At 41.6% G+C, this 18,828-nt stretch overlaps 1 non-coding gene across 1 annotated transcript; it reads left to right on the top strand.

The window, feature by feature from the left end:
- The first annotated feature begins 1,025 nt into the window (after window positions 1-1,025).
- Window positions 1,026-1,133, top strand: LOC130038490 (U6 spliceosomal RNA). Its single transcript, XR_008794716.1, has one exon. It is a non-coding gene; the product is annotated as a U6 spliceosomal RNA (small nuclear RNA).
- The last annotated feature ends 17,695 nt before the right edge of the window (window positions 1,134-18,828 follow it).

Raw genomic sequence — 18,828 nt, 5'->3', positions numbered from 1 at the left:
CTGCAGTGCTACAGATTAAAAAATAAAAATTTCATTTTCATTTCATTTGATCATCCTGTTATTTGTCGATTGCCTCGAGCAGGCCCCAGTAACGTCTCTTTCATCCTAGCCCTGAGATTATATTCAAGGCTTTTTAGGAGAATGAGACTCATCATTGTTACTGGTATTTGGCATATTTGGTAGGCCACGGGGAGTTTGCCAGACTCTGCCCTGTGGGCAGGCTACATTCGATAGCCTGCAAGTTTGTCCAAAGTAGGAATGAGATAATAAGATGTCATAAAAAGATGTCTTGATATGATGTTGCGTGGCCGTGAATGCGGCTGCGGTTCCGGGAACTGGATTTTATAGTCTCTGAGTCTTGGCCGCTGATGGGATTACACGGCGCCAGAGGGCCAGGTGGTGGGTGTGACCCCCGCCTACTGGAATTTGGAGGATCTGGGTGGAGGATGCTCGACTCCGATCCAAGTAGGCTTGGAGGTCTCGACCCCGGAACCCGCGTGGATTTTTCCCTCTGCCAGTACCTTCATGTGTGCGGAGAGTGGTCTCAGCATGGTGGTGGCTGGTCCTGGAGGTCTTCGGCTGCCGGAGCCCTGGTCGGGGCGGGGAGGAAAGCTCAACCCGCTCCCCTCCAAGGGGCCCAGGCGAGGAACAGCCAGGCGCGAGGGCAGAAGACTGCACTGTTCTCGTCCGGGAACTGGATTTTATAGTCTCTGAGTCTTGGCCGTTGATGGGATTACACGGCGCCAGGGGGGCAGGTGGTGGGTGTGACCCCCGCCTACTGGAATTTGGAGGATCTGGGTGGAGGATGCTCGACTCCGATCCGAGTAGGCTTGGAGGTCTCGGCCCCGGAACCCGAGCAAATCAATGAACAATGGGAGAACAGTGCTACAGTGCTATAGATTAAAAAATAAAAATAATAAAAATAAATTTATTTATACAAAAATTACAAAGTAGAATAACTAAAATGACATATTCATGAAAATGGAATCACACAGAAGATTTATGCTGAGAGAACGAAATAATCAGTGTTGGCTTCAGCAGCGCAAATACTAAAACTGGAAAGATACAGGGAAGATTAGCATGGCCCCCTTCATAAGGATGGTACACAAATGCATGAAGCACACTATATTTTTTAAAAAAATTTTAATGAAACACCGTGAGATAGAATTACAGACTTACACACTTTTGTGATTATGTTTCAGTCATACAATGACTAGGATGGAGTATCCACCCCTCCACCAGTGCCCATTCTCCACCGCCAATGTTCCCAGTATTCTTCCCACCACCCCCACCCCATTCTTCCCTGCCTCTGTGGCAGGCACATTCCCTTTTACTCTCTCTCCTTTTGGGTGTTATAGTTTGCTATACAGGTAGCAAGTGTCCATCATGTGTGGCCTATTGTCTACTTTCAGCACGCATCGCCATCCTGAGTGAGCCCTCCAAGCATCCTTTGCTTGGCTGTCCCTTCTCTATCTCAGCTTCCTTTTCCCCCAGCATGTGAGGCTGGTTTACAAGCCGTGAAGGAATCCTCCTGGCCCTTATTCCTACTATCTTTGGGTGTTAGTCTCCCATTATATTATTTATATTCCACAAATGAGTGCAGTCATTCTATGCCTATTCCTTTCTTTATGACTCATTTCACTTAACATGATACTCTTCATGTCAATCCACTTATATGCAAATTTTATTACTTCATCTTTTCTTACAGCTGCACAGTTCCTTTGTGTAGATGTATCAGAATTTCATTAACCAGTCATCTGTTCTCGGGCATTCGGGTTTTTTCCATATTCTGACTATTGTAAACAGTGTTACAATAAACATACAAGTGCAGATATCATTTCTGCTGTACTTTTTTGCATCTCTGGGATATATTCCCAGAAGTGTGTACCATATTTTTAAAGAAATAAAGAAAAAGTAATAATGAACAAACTTAAGCTAGATTTCTATAAATAATCTAAAACAGGGAGAAAAATTTAAAAAAGAATAGATGAATGAATAAAGAAGTCATGGTACACATACATAATGGAATATTACCCAGCCATAAGAAAAGATAAAGTCATGAAATTTGCTGCTACCTGGAGGGACCTGGAGAGTATGATTTAGAGGGAAAATTAGTCAGAGGAGAAAAATGACACAGAATGATCTCTCTCATGTCCTGGATGTAAAGAAATATAATAACAAAGACCCAAATACAACGAAAGCTACAACATCGGAACTGGTATTCAGTGAGAAACATGTCACTTTAGGAGACTGGGGGATAGGACAGGGTGGGGAAGAACATTTATGGTTGAGGGTAAGGTGATGCTGAAAGGTGGTAGAGTGTTATATATGAAACCCCATCAGCAACAATACAGTAAACTACAGTGACGAAGGCACACACACACACACACTCATATATATATATATATATACATATATATATATACACACATATATATATGAGCCTCTTGTAAAAGCAAACTGGTGGATTGGTGGAGGGAAGTAAACAAAGGTGAAAGGATGAGTTCTGATACATTGTATACCTGAAACCCAGTCATGAATAATTTTGCAATTTCATGGAGACAAAATATTTTAATTTTAAAATCATACACCAGGGGTGTATGATGCTGCCAATAGGTCAACCTGTACCTGCGGGGCCAGTGCATCAGCAGCCTGATGGTGCCTTCAGGCTTCCTGATACTCCCAAATTGCCGCTGTGCCTTTGGCCAGACCCCAACCACTTGGGACTAAGTTTACTAAGAAATTAAACAGCCAAAATTTAAGTATGCGGGAGCCATGCCCACAAACCACCTCCGGTTCAGCTATAGAAGCTCATTTATTGGCCTTATTTCAGAGACCCATAGATAAATCTCGAAAGAGATCAAAAGCCACAGTTAATCTTGGACAAACGCATGGCTGAAAATGGGGTAAATCAGAAGGGGCAAGTTGGCCTATGCCTGCCCAAGCAGAGCCCCCACCAGCCATTTGATTCCACAATCAAAATCACCATCATACCCTCGACCTGACTCCAACCATATTGGGACAGACCTCACCAAGATATAATATACTGAAAATTCAAGTATGCGGGTTTTGTGACTGAAATCTCCATGCTTTTATGGATATGGGGTGGGCTACCTCCCCCCACTTCACAATACACATGGACATACTGGCAATCACGCCCACAAACCAACTCCTGTGCCAACCCATAAACTCTATTACTGGCCTTGCTTCAGAGACCCATGAAGAGATCTTGAAAGAGATCAAAAGCCAGAGACACAGCAGTGAGTCCCAGAAGATACCACAAAGCCAGAGATCTCTCCAGGCTCCATACCGAGCCATTTTCACCAGGGCACCCCAGATGGAGTAGGTACACTCTCTCCGCCTACTCCAGGTGGAATACCAGTGATCAAGAGCTTCCACAAGCAAGTTCCAGGTATGTGGGTTCCAGAACTAAATCTCCATACTGCATGGCAGCAGAGGATCCAGGTTGTCCCTCCTCAGCTCCCTGCCTACTTAGCCTGGATGTCTCACCCACAATATGCCTCTGGGGGCCATCTTAGCGTGCCAACGGTCCTGGTCTAAAGACCCCCAAATGAATCCCAAAATGTAATACTGCCCTACAGAAATGTCTCTGAAACCCAAACATTAACAACTTAAGATTCCAGAAGCGCATGGCAGGGGCACCCAAAATATTCAAAATGAGCAATGGACAATAAATGATCTAGCATCTGCCCTTGGCAAACAGACTTGAATGTTGGTGGGAAAATTCGAGCAAACATGATGTCCAAAAGTAGAGATAGAGTATTGGGGAAATTGCCTGCCATGGAATCAGTGTGAGGACTGGGATGGGGGGAGCAATATTCTGGGGAATTGGTGTTGGAAAGTGTGCACTGGTGGAGAGATGGGTGTTCGATCATTGTACAGCTGGATCTCGAACATGAAAGCTTTGTAACTGTATATCACGATGATTTTTTCCCCCCTTTATTATATTTTATTTTTTTTAAAGTTGTAGATTTACAATTTTTTGTGCTTTGGTTTCAATTATACAATGATCAGATACCCATCCCTCCACCAGTGCCCATTTTCCACCACCATGGATAATATCCCTCCCACCCCCATCCCCCCATCCCCCCGTCTCTGTGGCAGGGCAATCCCCTGTGTTCTCTCTCTCCTTTTGGGTGTTGTGGTCTGCAAAAGAGGCATTGAGTGGCAAACATGTTCAGTCCATAGTCTACTTTCGACATGCATCTCCCCTCCTGGGAGGATCCTCCAAACATCCTTTATTTGGTGCTCCCTTCTCTATCTGAATAGCCCTTTCCTCTAGGATACCCGGCTGGCCTCTAAGTTATGGAGTAATCCTCCTGGTGCTGATCTCAGCTATTCTTGGGTATTAATCTCATACTTTGTTACTTTATATCCCCCAGATGAATGCAATCTTTCTATGTCTATCCCTCTCTTTCTGACTCATTTCGCTTAGCATGATACTTTCCATATTGTACCACTTGTATGTAAATTTCATGACTTCATCTTTTCTAAGAGCTACATAGTACTCCATTGTGTAGATGTACCAAAGTTTCTTTAACCAGTCATCTGTTCTTGGGCATTCAGGTTTCTTCCAGTTTCTGGCTATTGTAAAGAGGGCTGCAATGAACAAACAAGTGCAGATGTCACTTCGACTATACATTTTTGCCTCTCTGGGATATATTCCCAGGAGTGGTATTGCTGGGTCAAATGGGAGCTCAATTTCTAATTTTTTGAGAATCGTCCATACTGTTTTCCAGAAGGGCTGAACCAGTCGACAGTCCCACCAACAGTGAAGGAGTGTCCCTTTCTCGCCACATCCACGCCAGCATCGGTTGCTTTTGTTCTTTTTGATGTGGGCCAGTCTCTGAGGTGTGAGATGGTATCTCATTGTGGTTTTGATCTGCATCTCCCTGATGATTAATGATGTAGAGCATTTTCTCATGTGCTTTTTTGCCATTCGGATTTCTTCTTTGAGAAAGTTTCTGTTCATTTCATTGCCCCATTTTTGGATGGGGTTGGATGTTTTCTTCTTGTGGAGTTTAACCAGTATTTTGTATATCCTGGATATCAACCCCTTGTCAGATGTGTATTCGGTGAATATCCTTTCCCATTCTGTAGACTGTCTTTGTATTTTGGTCACTGTTTCTTTGGAGGTGCAGAAGCTTCTTAGTTTAAGATAGTCCCATTTATCTATCTCTGTTTTCACTTGCTCGGCCAGTGGCGTGGCATCTTTGAAGATACCATTAGCTTCAATGTCATGGAGGGTTTTGCCAACTTTATCTTCAATGTACCTTATGGTTTCTGGTCTGATGTTGAGGTCTTTAATCCATTTTGATCTTACTTTTGTACATGGTGTTAGGCAGAGTTCTGAGCCTATTTTTTTGCATGTAGCCGTCCAGTGATGCCAACACAATTTATTAAAGAGGCTTTCCTTACTCCACTTCACATTACTTGCACCTTTATCAAAGATTAGATGAGCATATGATTGAGGAGAGATGTCAGTGTATTCAACCCTGTTCCATTGGTCTGCAGTTCTGCCTTTGTTCCAGTACCATGCTGTTTTAATTATTACTGCTTTGTAGTACAGTTTGAAGTTCGGGAGGTTGATTCCTCCCATTTTCTTTTTCCCAAGAATTGCTTTAGCTATTCGTGGGGGCTTATTGTTCCATATAAATTTCAAGAGTGTTTGCTCCATTTCTTTGAAGAATGTCATGGGTATCCTTATAGGGATTGCATTGAATTTATACAATGCTTTCGGTAGTATTGCCATTTTGACAATGTTAAGTCTCCCGACCCATGAGCAGGGGATATCTTTCCATTTCCTCATGTCCTCTTTTATTTCCTGAAGTAGCGTTTTGTAGTTTTCTTTGTACAGGTCCTTTACTTCCTTAGTTAAGCTGATTCCTAGGTACTTGATTTTCTGGGGCACAATTGTGAATGGGATTGTTTTTTTCATGTTGCTTTCTTCTCTCTCACTGTTTGCGTATAGGAAAGCCATGGACTTTTGGGTATTGATTTTATAACCTGCAACTTTACTATACGAGTCTATTGTTTCTAAGAGTTTTTTGGTGGAAGTTATTGGGTTCTCTAAGTAGAGTATCATATCATCTGCGAATAGTGAGAGCTTGATTTCTTCCTTTCCTACCTGAATGCCCTTAATATCTTTTTCCTGCCGAATCGCTATTGCAAGTACTTCCAGTACTATATTGAACAGCAGTGGAGAGAGTGGGCATCCCTGTCTCGTCCCTGATCTTAGAGGGAAGGCTCTCAGTTTTTCCCCATTGAGGATGATGCTTGCTGTAGGCTTGTGGTAGATGGCTTTAATTATGTTGAGGAAGGTCCCCTCTATACCCATTTTGGCTAGGGTTTTCATCATAAAGGGGTGCTGGATCTTATCAAATGCTTTCTCTGCATCTATTGATATGATCATATGCTTTTTATCTTTTCTTTTGTTGATATGGTGGATTATGTTGATTGATTTCCGAATGTTGAACCATCCTTGCATCCCTGGGATGAATCCTACTTGGTCATGGTGTATGATCTTTTTGATGAGTAGTTGGATTCTATTTGCTAGTAGTTTGTTGAGGATCTTTGCATCTGTATCACGATGATTTAATTAAAAAAATAATGTGGAGTTCATGCCCAATTCAAACAGCTTAATCATTGGCTGAATAAATAACAGTACACTTGCATTAAAAATTAATTAATTAATTAAAATCATACATCATAACTTAGTGATATTCATCTCAATGATGCAAGGATGGTTTGTTACTCAAATTAATTAACATAATATATCACATCAGATAAAGGAAAGAAAACAATGATATGATAATATCAATCAATGCATAGAAAGCTCTGACAAGGTTCAACACCCATTCATGATTTTAAAAAAGGAAGAATCCTCAATAAAATATGGATGGAAGGAAACTTCTTCAAGATAATAACAGTTATCAATTAAAAAAACATGCATAGCTGGAAAAGATAGTACAGTACAACAGGTAGGGCTGTTGTCTTGCATGCGGATGAACCAGTTCAGTCCCCACCATCTCAAATGGTCTCCTGAGCACCACCAATAGTGATTCCTGAGTGCTTAGCCAGAAGTCACCCCAGAACAACGCTGGATGTAGCAAAAAACAAATATTTTCTAAATAGCCATTATTATTCTTTTCTGTATTATTGAATCACTATGAGATACACAGCTAGTTACAAAGATTCTTTTATGATTTGGTTTTAGTCATACAATGTTCCAATCTCTGTCCCTTCACCAGTCTACATTTCCCACCACTAATTTCCCAGCTTCCTTCCCGCAACTTCATTCACGGTCACGGTCCTCCTGTTGTTCATCGATTTGCTCGAGCGGGCCCAGTAACGTCTCCATTGTGAGACTTTATTGTTACTGTGTTTGGCATATCAAATACATTACGGGTAGCTTGCCAGGCTCTGCTGTGTGGGTGAGATACTCTCGGTAGCCTGCCGGGCTCTCTGAGAGGGGCTGAGGAATCGAACTCGGGTCAGCCATGTTGGCTGCATGCAAGGCAAACACCTTACCCTCTGTGCTATTGCTCCCCAATATTATTCTTTTTCGATATGCCAGACACAGTAACAACAAAAGTCTCCAATGGAGACGTTACTGGGCCCGCTCGAGCAAATCGACGATCAACGGGAGGGCCTTTACTTACTTTACTTTTACTTTACTTGTGGCAGGGCATTCCCTTTTATTCACTCTCTCTCCTTTTGTTCCTGTTTTTATTTTTAAAAGTAATAAAGTAAAGTAAAGGCCCTCCCGTTGATCATCGATTTGCTCGAGCGGGCCCAGTAACATCTCCATTGGAGACTTTGTTGTTACTGTGTTTGGCATATCAAATACGTCACAAGGAGCTTGCCAGGCCCTGCCGTGCAGGCGAGATACTCTCAGTAGCTTGCCGGGCTCTCCGAGAGGGGCGGAGGAATCGAACTCGGGTTGGCCATGTTGGCTGCGTGCAAGGCAAATGCCCTACCACTGTGCTATATTTTTTATTTAATTTTTATTAGAGAAACACCATGAGGTAGAGTTGTAGACTTACAAATTTTTGTGCTTGGGTTTCAGTTATACAATGATCAAATACCCATCCCTCCACCAGGCCCATTTTCCATCACCACGGATTCCAGTATCCCTCCCACCCCCCATCCCCCCAAGAAAGAAAGAAAGAAGGAAGGAAGGAAGGAAGGTAGGAAGGAAGGAAGGAAATAAGGAAGGAAGGAAGGAAAGAAGGAAGGAGAAAAAACAATCAAGTACCTATAAATCAACAAAGAGATGAGAGACATATACCACAAAGCCTTTAAAACACTTTAAAATGGAAGAAAACCTTAAGAAATAGAAAAAATTACATGCTCAGAGTTAGAAGAATAAATATTGTCAAAGTGATCATTCTACCTAAACTACTATATAGATACGATGCAATCCCTTTCCCAATTAAATCAAAATTCTGTAAGGACCTAGAACAGCTAATTATAAAGTTTGTGTGAAATCATAAAAGACCCTGGATAGCCAAATCACACTGAAAAGTAAGAAACTGGGAGGTATCTCATTACCTAACTCAAAGTTATACTATAAAGTCACAATGATCAAAATAATATGGTACTGAAAGACAGACTATCTGACCAATTGGTCAGAATACAAAATCAAAGAACAAACTCCAAGGTAATTTTTAATAAAGAAACTGAGAGCATGAAATGGAGAAAAGACAGCCTCTTAAATTAATGGTGTTGGGAGAATTGGATATTCACCAATAAATAATTAAATTTGGATTTATATCTCATACTATACATAAATGTCAAGTCAAAGTGTATCAACAACTTGTAGATCACTTTAATCTAAAAAGTATTTTGAAGAAAATATGGCCATTGTCATAGGTTATAAAATCTCGGAGAGCCCGGCAAGCTACCGAGAGTATTCGATATGCCAGACACAGTAACAACAAAGTCTCCAATGGAGACGTTACTGGGCCCGCTCGAGCAAATCGATGATCAACGGGAGGGCCTTTACCTTTTACCTTTATAAAATCAAAGTTTTTAAAAAGTGAAACTACATCCAAAAAAGTGGCACTACATCAATCTAAAAAGTGTCTGTATAGCAAAAGAAACATGAGCTAAAACTAAACAACAGCTAAATGAGTAGGAGAAAATATTGCACTGAACACATTAGATAAAATGTTGATATCCCACACATGTAAATTACTCACAAAGTTCAACAAAGAAATTCTAAAATTACCACCCAAAAATGGGAAAAGAGGCTGGAGATTTGCAGTAAGTTTGCCTTATATACAAAAGGCCCGGGTTCTATCTCCCGCATCCCATATAGGGTGGCCATACTAGTATCCAACAACATAAATTTCTGGTTGAAAAAGATTAAAAGGGACAGGGAAGGCAATTTTCTCTTTATCAAGGGATACGTACAACAGGAAAAAATCACACTATTAAATGTATACGCACCTAATGAGGGAACAGTTAAATATTAAAAACAACTGCTAACAGATTTTAAGGAGGACATTGCTAGAAACCCAATAGTAGCTGGAGACTTCAACATCTCCTTATCACCTCTGTATAAACCAACAAGAACAAAACTGAGCAAGGAAACATTGGCTTTGAAGAAGGAAATAGAAGAAATAGAGCTTAGAGACCTATACAGGGTTTTACACACCAAAAAGAAAGAGTACACATTCTTCCCCACTGCACAAGGAACATTTTCCAAAATAGACATGTGCTAGTCCACAAAACATACCTCAAAAGAATAAGGAAGAGAGAAATAGTAGCAACAATCTTTTCAGACCACAATACACTGAGAATAGAAGTGAATCACACACAGACTAAGAGAATCAAATCAAACAAATGGAAATTAAACAACTCAATGTTGAACAACGAGTGGGTTAGGAAGGAAGTCAAGGACAAAATCAAAGGATACCTAGAAACAAAACAATCCAAAAGATCAATGAAACCAAGAGCTGGTTCTTCGAGAAAATAAATAAGATAGATAAACCGCTAGCAAGACTCACAAAGAAAGAGAGAGAGAGAGAACGCTAATAAACCGAATCATAAATGAGAAGGGGGATATCATAACAGAAACCAAAGAAATTCAAAAGATCATCAGAGACTACTTTGAAAGTCTGTATGCCATGAAAGAAGAAAACCTAGAAGACATGGATAAATTCCTGGATTGCTATAATCGCCCAAGGCTGAATCAAGAATATCTAGGGTACCTGAATAGACCTATTAACATCAAGGAAATTGAAACTGTAATCAAAAGTCTTCCCATAAACAAAAGCCCAGTTCCAGATGGATTCACTAGCGAATTTTTCCAAACATTAATAGAGGACCTATTACCAGTTCTTCTCAAGCTTCTCCAGGAAATTGAAGAAACAGAAAGTCTCCCAAACAATTCCTATGAATCCCATATTTCTCCAATACCAGAAGGAAACAAAGACACCACAAGCAAAAAAAGGCACCACAAAGAAAAAGAAAACTACGGGCCGATATCCATGATGACACAGATGTGAAGATTCTCAACAAACTACTAGCAAGTAGGATTCAATAACTCATCAAAAAGATCATACATCATGACCAAGTGTGATTCATCCCAGGGATACAAGGATGGTTTAATATTCGGAAATCAATCAATATAATTTATCATATCAACAAAAGAAAAGATAAAATCATATGATCATATCAATAGATGCAGAGAAAGCATTTGACAAGATTCAGCACCCGTTTATGATGAAAACCCTCGCCAAAATGGAGATAGAGAGGACTTTCCTCAATATAGTTAAAGTCAGCTACCAAAAGCCTACAGCAAGCATCATCCTCAATGGGGAAAAACTAAGAACCTTCCCTCTAAGATCAGGCATAAGACAAGAAAGCCAACTCTGTCCACTTCTGTTCAATATAGTACTGGAAGTACTTGCAATAGCGGTTAGGCAAGAAAAAGATATTAAGGGCATTCTGGTGGGAAAGGAAGAAATCAAGCTCTTACTATTCGCAGATGATATGATACTATACTTACAGAACCCTAAAACCTCTACCAAGAAATGCCTAGAAACAATAGACTTGTATAGTAAAGTTACAGGCTATTACCCAAATGTCCATGGCTTTTGTATACACAAATAGTGAGAGAGAAGAAAGTGACATGAAAAAACCATCTCATTCACAATTGCAACCCAGAAAATCAAGTACCCAGGAATCAGCTTAGCTAAGAAAGTAAAGTACAAAGAAAATTACAAAATGCTACTTCAAGAAATAAAAGAGGACACGAGAAAATGGAAAGATACCCCCTGCTCATGGATCAGGAGAATTAACATTGTCTGAATGGCAATACATATCAAGGCATTCTACAAATTTAATGCTATCCTTATAATGATACTCATGACATTCTTCAAATAAATGGAGCAAACTCTCCTGAAATTCATATGGAACAATGAGTCCCCACGAATAGCTATACCAATTCCTGGGATAAAGGAAATGGGAGGAATCAAGCTCCCTAACTTCAAACTCTACTATAAAGCAGTAATAATTAAAACAGCATGGTATTGGAACAAAGGCAGAGCTGCAGACCAATGGAACAGGGTTGAATATACTGACATCTCTCCCCAAACATATGATCATCTAATCTTTGATAAGGGATCAATAAATGTGAATGGAGCAAGCAACGCCTCTTTAATAAAGTGTGCTGGCAAAATTGGACAGCTACTTGGAAAAAATGAGCTCAGATCTCTGCCTAACACCATGTACAAAAATAAGATCAAAATGGATTAAAGACGTCTACATCAGACCGGAATCCATAAGGTACATGGAAGACAAAGTTGGCAAAACCCTCCATGACAATGAAGCTAATGGTATCTTCAAAGATGTCCTGCCACTGGCCAAGCAAGTGAAAACAGAGATAGACAAATGGGACTATCTTAACTAAGAAGCTTCTGCGTGCAAAATAAACAGTGAATAAAATGCAAAGACAGTCTACAGAATGGGAAAGGATTTTCGCCCAATATCCGTCCAACAAGGGGTTGATATCAAGAAAATACAAAGTACTGGCTGAACTCCACAAGAAGAAAACATACAACCTCATCAAAAAATTGGGCAACGACACTCAATGCCTCTTTTGCAAACCACAACACCAAAAAGGAGAGAGAACAGAGGGGAATGCCCTGCCACAGAGGCAGGGTGGGATGGGGGGTATAGGGGTGGGAGGGATAGTGGGATCAGTGGTAGTGGGAAATGGGCACTGGTGGAGGGATGGGTATTTGATCATTGTATAATTGAAACCCAAGCACAAAATTTGTAAGTCTACAACTGTACTTCATGGTGTCTCACTAATAAAAAAAAGTTGGGCGACGAAATGAACAGACTCGCTCTCAAAGACGAAATCCGTATGTCAAAAAGACACATGAGATAATGCTCTACATCACCAATCATCACGGATATGCAGATCAAAACAACAATGAGATATCATCTTCACACCACAGAGACTGGCCCACATCCAAAAAAAACAAAAGCAACCTGTGTTGGCGTGGTTGTGGTGAGAAAGAGACCCTCTATCACTGCTGGTGGGAGTACCGACCGGTTCAGCCCGTTTGGAAAACAGTATGGACAATTCTCAAAAAATTAGAAATTGACCTCCCATTTGACCCAGCAATACCACTCCTGGGAATAGATCCCAGAGAGGCAAAAAGTATCTTCTATGTGACATCTGCATTTGTTTGTTCATTGCAGCACTGTTTACAACAGCCAGAATCTGGAAAAAAAAACTGAGTGTCTGAGAACAGATGACTAGTTAAAGAGACTTTGGTACATCTACACAGTGAAGTACTATATAGCTGTTAGAAAAGATGAAGTCATGAAATTTACATACAAGTGGTACTACATAGAAAGTATCATGCTAAGCTAAATGCGTCAGAAAGAGAGGGACAGACATAGATAGATTGCATTCATCTGGGGAACATAAAGTAACAAAATAGGAGACTAACACCCAAGAATAGCTGGGATAAATACCAGGAGGTTTACTCCATGGCTTGGAAGCAAGCCGCACATGCTAGGGGAAAATGCAGCTCAGATAAGAGAAGGGAGTACCAAATAAAGGGTGTTGGGAGGATCCTCTCAAGATGGAAGATGCATGCTGAACTTAGATTATAGACCAAACAACATTGTCATTCAGTGCCTCTTTTGCAAACCACAGCACCCAAAAGGAGAGAGCGAACAAAAGGAAATGCCCTGCTACAGAGGCAGGGTGGGATGGGGGGGGGCGTAGGGGGTAGGAGGGATACTGGGATCAGTGGTGCTGGATAATGGGCACTGGTAGAGGGATGGGTACTCGATCATTTTATAACTGAAACCCAAGCACAAGTATTTGTAAGTCTACATCTGTATCTCATGGTGTTTCACTAATAATTTTTTCAAAACAAGGGCAACAATGGATTATCATCTAACACCAGTAAGAATGGCACATATCAAAAATAGTGGGAACAATCTGTTGGTTGGAATATAGTTAAAAAAGGAACTCTCATTCACTGCTGGTGGAAAAGCTTTCTGGTCCCATCCCTATGAAAAACATCATAGTGGTTCTCAGTAAACTCAGAATTGAACTTCTATATGACCCAGAAATTCCACTTTGGGGTATCTATTCTGAGGATAGAAAAACATTCATTTAAAATTACGTGCTCACACCTTATTCATTGCAGCTCTCAGTACTATAGTTAAGATTTGGAATCAACCTAGAAATTCAATGACACATAAGTGAGTCATGAAAATATGGTATATACACATAGTGGAATACTAAAAGCTATAAGGAATTACAAAAGCATGCAATTCACTGTAACATGAATGGAACTGGAAAATATATTAAATGGGTAGGCCGGGCCGGCCACGAGCAAGGCAAAGCCCTACTGCTGTGCTATCGCTCCAGCACACCAATGAGCACTATCAGAAGTAATCCTTGAGTGCAGATCCAGAAGTAAGTTCTGAGTAAAGACAGATGTGGCTCAAATGCCAAACAAATGCAGGACTTTACATTAAAGACACTAGATCTAACAGATATCTATAGAACTCTGTACCCACCATAGTCTTCACAAGTTTAATAAAAAATAGATCAAATAAAAAATAGGGTATTAAAACACTTTCAGAAAAATAGTACAAAGGGGTAAGTTGTTTTCCTTGCATGCAGCTAACCCTAGACAGATCCCCCTGATCATAGAGGGTCCCCAGAGCTTCACCAGGATAGACGCCAAATAACAGAGCCAGGAGTAAGCCCTGATTGTGATCAGATATGGCCCAAACCCCCACAAAATAAAAAAATAAATCTTTTAGATAAATCACTTTGAAATACAGAATAGCAAAATGTATAAACGGTGCTCAGAGGAAAATGTAAATTAAAATGCCTATATTCAATAAGAAGTCTCTCAAATCATTACTTTTTACACTTTAAGTATCTAGAAAAAGAAGTGGAAAATAAATTAAATTTAGCATGTGCGATTAAAAAAAATTAAAGCACCAAATAGTCAATGTAAATATAAACAAAAAAACCAAAAGAACAACAAAACCTTAGCTAGACTGAGAATAGAGAAAGAAAGAAAAATAACTATCATCAGAAATGAAAGTAGGAGTATTCAAACCCGGGACTTGGCTTTCGCCGTGCAAAGCCCCAGGCGTCCTCTAGGACCCTGGGACTAAAGCAGATCTGAGCCTCCTCCTCTTCATCCCTAACGCTTTGTCCCCAACTGCTCAGCCTTCACCCCCCACCACACATACCAGGTTCCTGTGGGGGCATGGCCTCTTCAGAAGTGGGCGTGGCTTCCTCAGAAGTGGGCGGGGCCTTTTAGACGGGCCAACGCTCATGCAGCCACAGGTAGTTGACTAATACCAAGAAATCTAGTGTAACATCGCAGTTCACATACCTACACTCCAACATGAAGAAACAAAGCAAATCTACACCACATGGAGACGAAGATTTAAAAAGTCCAGAAGCCCCAGTAGGTGCTACTCACCTAAGGGACCTCTCTGACAAAGAACTCAGATATGAGGTCATGAAGATATTCAATGATCTCAATAAAACAGTCAGACAGATATCCAGTATCATGACAGAAAAAATGGACAAATTACTGGAAGAAATGAGAGCAGAAATGTACGAATAAAAGATTCCGTAGATGAAATAAAAAACTCAGTCTGTGCCCTCAACAGTAGAACAAAAACAGCTGAAGAAAGAATCAGTGAGCTGGAAGATCAGCTGCACAAAGCCAACAGGCAATAACAAACAATGGCAAGAGACCTCAAAGTAGCTCTAGAGCGAATCAGAGTCCTAGGAGATGATTCCAAGAGGAACAACATTAGAATCACTGGAGTACCAGAAGCTCAGGGAAACAATAACAGTGAAAAAACCACGGTTAAACAAATCATTGCTGAAAAATTCCCAGAGCTCGACAATGCAGCCATTCAGATTCAAGGAGCCTGAAGAACTTCATAGACTCAAAACCAAACCTAAAAGAAGGGCTTCCTGATTCTATTGAGGTATGTTTTGTGGCCTAGCACATGGTCTATTTTGGAAAATGTTCCGTGCGCACTGGAAAATAATGTGTATTCTTTCTTTTGGGAGTGTAAAATCCTTTATAAGTCTATAAGCTCTCTCCTATTTCTTCCTTCAAAGCCAATGTTTCCTTGCTAAGTTTTGTTCTTGTTGATCTATCCAGAGGTGATAAGGCAATGTTGAAGTCTCCAGCTACTGTTGTGTTGCTAGCAATGTCCTCCCTACAATCTGCTACAGTTGTTTTAAATATTTAGCTGTTCCCTCATTAGGTGCATATACTTAAGTGTGTGATTTCTTCCTGTTGTACGTATCTCTTGTTGAAAAGAAAATAGCCTTCGCTGTCCCTTCTAATCTTTTTCAACCTGAAAGTGATGTTGTCGGATACTAGTATGGCCACCACAGATTTTTTGAGGGAGCTGTTTGCTTGCAGGATTGTTTTCCATCCTTTAACTTTTAGTCTGTATTTGCTGGGATTGTTGAGATGAGTTTCTTGTAGGCAGCAGAATGCTAGATTCTGTCTCTGAATCCATTTTGCCACTCTGTGTCTCTTAATTGGTGAATTTAGACCGTTGATGTTGAGAGATTATTGCTATGGGTTTTTAGTCATCTTCATATATGGGTCGACACCTCTTTTATCTCTTGTACCGAGGAAAAATTCTTCTCCAGTGTCGAAAACGGCATGGTGAGATTCGTGCCTTCTTGTCTCGGTCAGACCAATGATGTCGTACTTGATCATTCATGCTTGTACCATCAGGTCCTCGATGGGTGCATCTGATGCTAGCATACGTGCATTGAAAGTACAGACGACCATTTTTGTCTTCCTTCGTTGTGGCAGCCTAGTTCGTCCTTGAGATTTTGTCGGCCTCTCCTTTCTCATCCTTCTCAGTGCTGCCATGTCGGTGAAGCCTTCAGGGTCAGATGAATGAGACCAGTTGTAGTTACTGGTTTTGGCATATCGAATACACAACTGATAGCTTGCCAGGCTCTTCCGTGCGGGCGGAATACTCTCGGTAGCTTGCCAGTCTTTCCGAGAGGGATAGAGGCTTTCGGGGCGACCTCTAATCACCCTTGTAGGTGTTACCATATTTGAATCCTATAAAATATGGTACGACAATTCCGGAATATGGGTATTTAGTGTCTTATGATGCGGCCGCGCGGGTCCGGAAAGCGTCCTGGAGTGTGGCGACGGCTGGGTAGTGGAAGTAGTGTCGATAGTGGAAGTCTGCCAGTGGGGTATTTATCTGGGTAGGGTGGGTCTTCTGTGCGCAATTCGATCCCTGGGTGGTCAATGGAAGCAGACAGGGCAGGGTAGGGTGAGGTGTCAAGGCATTGGTGTCCTTGTCAACACAAACTTGGCCAAGAGCATTGATTCATTCGAATGCCTAACAACCCGAATCGGACGTTTACATTTGAATAGATGTGGCTCACTGCCTGCAGTTTCTATCTTCGTTGTCTACACACCAACATCTCTTTATGATGAAAGAGAAATCGAGAAGTTCTACATGGAGCTAGAGAAGTTCTATAAAGAAGACCACACCTTCTACAAGATCATTGTGGGTGATTTTAATGCCAAGATAGGACCGAGAAGATCAGCTGAAGAACTTCACATCGGGACCCATGGCCTAGAATGGAACGAACAGGGTGAGAGACTGTCTGAGTTCATCACGTCGACCAAGACCATCCATGGTAACTCACAGTTCCAGAAGGCAGAATCTAAACGATGGACATGGGAGTCTCCTGGTGGACGATTCCACAATGAAATAGACCACATCATATTCAATCGACGGTTTTGCCTGACTGATGTCGCTGTTGTCCCAAAATTTCAAACGGGATCGGACCACCGTCTCCTTCGTGCAAAATTCTACTTCACAGAGCGGGGAGAAAGGGCTGCAGAGTTCAAAAAGAGAACTCCCAAAATGACCACCTACTGGGAACTCTTTGGTACTATTGCGGCAACATGGGAAGATGCCATTGTTGACAACATTGACGAGGAATACGATCGACTGGTTCAGCACCTCCATGAATGTGCAAGGAACGCCAAGAGAAAGATAGCCACAAAAAATCACCTATCTTCAAAAACTCTTGAGCTAATTAGCCAGCGTGGTTTGGCGCATGCCTCAGGCAACCGCAAGCTAACGTCCAAGCTCACAAAGCAGTGCAGAGATGCGATCAAGGAAGACCTCAAAGAGAGAAGAGCAGAAGTACTGGTAGATGCGGCAGAAGCCGGGAAAAGTATTCGTAACGCCCGCCTGTCCTTCGCCAACTACAAGACCAAGATGACTGCCCTCCGACGTCCTGATGGATCCATCACATCCTCCAGAACGGCAATGGAGAAGATTATCCATGACTTCTACTCAAATCTCTTCGATAGCCATGTCCACTTGCCGACATACCAAATTCCACAGGATGGGTATGTCGTTCCTAACGTTCTCCCTTCCGAAATCCAACACGCCATTTCGTTGGTAAAGAAGCAAACAGCACCCGGCCCAGACAAGGTCAGACCTGAACACCTGAAGAACCTGCCGTCAGAACTCATCAATACACTGGCTCGGCTCTTCACTCGCTACCTGTCTGAATGCAAGGTTCCGTCCCAATGGAAAACCAGCAGGACCGTACTACTGTTCAAGAAGGGAGACATCCATGACATTGGCAACTATCGCCCGATCTGCCTATTGTCTGTCATCTACAAGCTGTTCACTCGAGTCATCCTGAATAGGATTTGCAGAACACTAGATGAAGGACAACCATGCGAGCAACCCGGGTTCCGCAAAGGATTCAGCACCATCGACCATATCCACACAGTAACCAAGCTCATTGAGGTTTCTCGGGAGTTCAAGATGCCGCTCTGCTTAACGTTCATTGATTTAAAGAAGGCCTTTGATTCTGTTGAGACGGAAGCGGTCATTGAAGCCCTAGCCAATCAGGGCATTCAAGCCCAATACATCAGGATCCTCCGTGAGCTGTATTGCGGATTCACTACCAGGATCTCACCATTCTACAAAGAAGTGATCGTTGATGTCAAGAGAGGGGTGCGGCAGGGTGATACCATTTCACCGAAACTCTTCAGTGCCACCCTCGAGAACATCATGCGATGACTGGAATGGGAAGGAATGGGAGTGAAGATAGATGGTCGGCAACTACACCACCTCCGCTTTGCTGATGACATTGTTTTAATAACACCAAACATCAGCCAAGCGGCACAAATGCTGGCCGACTTTGACCGTGAGTGTGGAAAGGTAGGACTACAGCTGAATCTTACGACGACAATGTTTATGAGAAACAGC

This window comes from Sorex fumeus, unplaced genomic scaffold (assembly GCF_029834395.1).
Source record: "Sorex fumeus unplaced genomic scaffold, SorFum_2.1 ptg000075l, whole genome shotgun sequence".
Taxonomy (NCBI): domain Eukaryota; kingdom Metazoa; phylum Chordata; class Mammalia; order Eulipotyphla; family Soricidae; genus Sorex; species Sorex fumeus.
Note: the sequence above shows the minus strand (reverse complement) of the source record. Positions and strands in the feature narration are given on the sequence as shown.